The following is a 3,371-nucleotide window of genomic DNA, read 5'->3' as shown; positions in this document are numbered from 1 at the left end:
GCCCCAGCGTGATGCAGATCTCGCCGTGGTGCCCTTTCCCTCTACAGCCTTCGCTTCCTGAGCAAGGCCTCCCGTGACTACCAGTGATGGACGGTGGCTTTCGAAGGTGTTACGGTGAAGGAGCTGGGAGCTGTATGTCTCCACAATGTGATTTTTAAGAGCAAGAGAAAGCAAGTCCTAGACACGGGGAGTGATTCGAGGAACAGAAAAGGGAAGACATCTTCAAACCTTAGGAAAGATGTCCTGCATGAGTAGCAGGTACTGTCTGTGGTGTGGTCGTAGGGAGACCAGATTGCAGGTCATTGGAAGGAAGAATTGCTGGACGCGGGGCTATTCAAAGAACTCTCTGCCTTGGGAGCCAAGTTTCCCCTTCAAACATTGGCATGGTCAGTTGTTGCCGCGATGTCTGAGGGCATTTATGCCCTCCTAGGACAGTGGACTGGGTCTTTCCTAGCACTGCTGTTCTATGAAGCTAGATCCAGATAGCTGAGGTCATTGGAGTCAAATGGGAGCCTTCCCCTCTGTGTATTGTCAGCCACAACAGGGAGATGAGGCGGTGCCCTAAAATTCACCTTAGGACAAACTGAACGCCCTGGACCCATGAGCAAATCACTGCTTTCATTAGCGAATACAGAGAACACTGAGGTCAGGTTCAGATATAATGTTCTGTGAGGTTTTCCCCTCATGCCAACTGTTTCTAAGAGAGCAAGAGCTGTTAAGAACAATTATGGCTTCTAGAAAGACAAGGACTTTATGTAGCTGCTGTGAACTAGAATAGACAGTTAACCTGTACATGGGGTAAGTCTTCAATCTCAATTCAGCAGCACTAAGGGGAAGGCCAATGGAAAATGATAAAAAAGGTGGCAGCAGCAATTAAGAGTAATTATCAGGGGACTTGCTAGCGGTGTTATTAGGCATTAGCAATAGCAGGGATGGCAGAGGCCAAAGGAATCCCCCACTAGGATTTAAGACATTGTGAGATTCAGATGCAGATATGGCTTAGGCTGGCTTCTAATGATCTAGCTGTGGATCTAGTTGTGGGATGTGGGAACAAGGTCAAATGCTTTTCACACTTCAGGTCTTTATCCCACCTCTGTCCACTCAGTCGTTGAGTCATTCAGATCCTGATGCCAAAACCAAACCAAAAACCAAACCTATTGTGGTTGAGTTGGTTCCGACTCATAGCAACTCTACAGGACAGAGTAGTACTGCCCTATAGGGTTTCCAAGGCTGTAAATCTTTACAGAAGCAGACTGCCCATCTTTCTCCCATGGAGTGGTTGGTGGGCTCGAACCGCTGACCTTTTGTTTAGCAGCTGAGCACTTAACCACTGTGCCACCAGGGCTCCCTCAGCTGATGCCAGGTCATCAGTTTTCCCTGCTTGCCATCCTCAAAGTCCCGGGTTTTCTCCCACCTTTGCCTTCTGCCCCAGGGGTCAAGATGCCATCCTCTTCTCTGAGGCAAACCCTTTCCTTTTGTTCTTTGTTGAAAGCCCTCCCAACTTGTAACTGCTCTATCAATTATCCTTTTTCTCATGTTTCTAAGTTCTCCCTCTATGCTGGAATCCGCTTCTAATCTGCAACCAGCCTATACCGTCCTCCCTTTCTGGAGCACCATATTGGAGGAAACAAGAATGGCATGGAGGCAGAGTTGGGGGGAAATGAACAGGATATTCATGCATAATCAAGTCCAGTGAGATGTTAAACCCACTGCCTTCGAGCCAATTCTGAATCATAGCGACCCTATAGGACAGAGTAAAGCTGTCCCATAGGGTTTCCAAGGCTGTAATCTTTACAGAAGCAGACTGCCACATCTTTCTCCCGTGGAGCGGCTGCTGGGTTTGAACCACTGCCTTTCGGTTAGCAGCCAAGCACTTAGCCACCGTGCCACCAGGGCTCCTCAGTGGGATGTTAGTTCATTAAAAGACCACTGTGAGTCATGGATAGTCAAGGGGTTCAAGGGAGCGAGGGACGTGCTGAGTAGTGTTAGGTTAATGAACGAAACCTTTGTTGTTGAGCTGTTCCCATTTTAACAACTTCATTTTAGCATAAAATTATGTGCAATTAGGACTTTCTGGGAAAGTTAGATGTAGTAACTTTAGTGTTGGTGGTATTAACAACCAGGATGTCTTGTCAAGACAGGAGAAACCTGGGAGTTATAGCTAAAAAAATTAGTAATACAACATCTAGCTCCTGTCCAGAGGTGAGATGAGAAGGCAGAGTGTCAGGAGCTGGTTGAATGGACACCGGAAATCAGGGGTGGGAAGGAGGAGTGTGCTGTCACAGTATAGGGAGAGCAACTAGGGTCATGTAACAATGTATATATAAATTTTTGTACGAGAAACTAACTTGAATTGTAAACTTTCACTTAAAGTACAATAAAAAAAGTAATACAATGTCTGTAATGGTCTTAGCCCACATGTGGATAGTTGGTCCGAGCCCAGTACACACACATGAAGCTGTTCTAAGCTGCAGTAAGACCGGGTGGCATGTCCTCCTGTAGAGAAGAGTTTCCAGCTTGTGCTGCCCTCGTGGAAGCTCAAGAGAGCCAAGCAGAAGTGCTCGATAATCCAGCAATTGGGTTCCTCAAAAATGGGCTGCAGGGAGGAAGAAGTCTGCTTAGAACAAGGCCAGCTGGTCTCTTTCTAAGTCTTCCGCCTGCACGTGGTCTGCCCTTGTTTCTGCAGCTCTAGAACAGCTTACGGGTGCTTTGTACCAGGGCGAGTCTGGCGTCATCTCAGCACCGCCTTCCCTGCCTTTTTCTCACACGTTCATAGACCGTTTTTGGAATGGGCACTCGAAGATCTCGAAGTCAAACCTCAAACCCAAGGAATGTAACTAACAGAAGAGACAGCCAAGAGGGTCCTTTTTGGAGGTCCCTATGTCTCTTCTCCCCCACCTTAATTCCTTGTCATCTTGATGGTTATTATCAAGCCCTTGGGCATGTATTTAAAAGCTGTTCCTTTAAAGATGTGGTTTCTCTGCCCGATCATTGACACGAACGCCTCAACCCAGCGAGCAGCTGTCAGTAATAACCCTGATTGCTTGCAATTCCTCAGCTCTTCCTGGGCTGTCAGCTGATGGTCTGTCTCTACCTGAGACAGTGGGCTTGAGTGCTAAGTGGTGCAGAGGGGAGATGGAGCCACAGGTACAGGGACGCTAATGGCAAAGCGACAGCCTGTCCCTGCCCATATTCATGCCAACCACAGCAGCGAGGATGACAGTGGGAGGAACAGCTGTGTATCTGCACACCAGGGAACTTTAACATCAGCATCACAGAAATGGGAAATAATGAGAAAATCAGGAGTGGCGATGGGAATCCAGTGAGGAACACATTTTAAGTCATTTAGGAACCCTCAGAGTCTGCGTAAG

General features: G+C 47.6%; 1 long non-coding RNA gene across 1 annotated transcript in view; it reads left to right on the top strand.

Moving 5' to 3' along the window:
• Window positions 1–984, top strand: part of LOC111821597 (uncharacterized) — a 1,683-nt gene extending 699 nt beyond the window's left edge. Inside the window, exon 3 of the long non-coding RNA XR_002824963.1 lies at window positions 48–984. This is a non-coding gene — a long non-coding RNA (uncharacterized LOC111821597). The remainder of the gene's footprint in view (window positions 1–47) is intronic.
• Window positions 985–3,371: the final 2,387 nt, after the last annotated feature.

Source organism: Trichechus manatus, unplaced genomic scaffold (genome assembly GCF_000243295.1).
Source record: "Trichechus manatus latirostris isolate Lorelei unplaced genomic scaffold, TriManLat1.0 scaffold00092, whole genome shotgun sequence".
NCBI classification, from domain to species: Eukaryota; Metazoa; Chordata; class Mammalia; order Sirenia; family Trichechidae; genus Trichechus; species Trichechus manatus.
The sequence above is the reverse complement of the archived record's forward strand: the minus strand, read 5'-3'. Positions and strand labels throughout refer to the sequence as shown.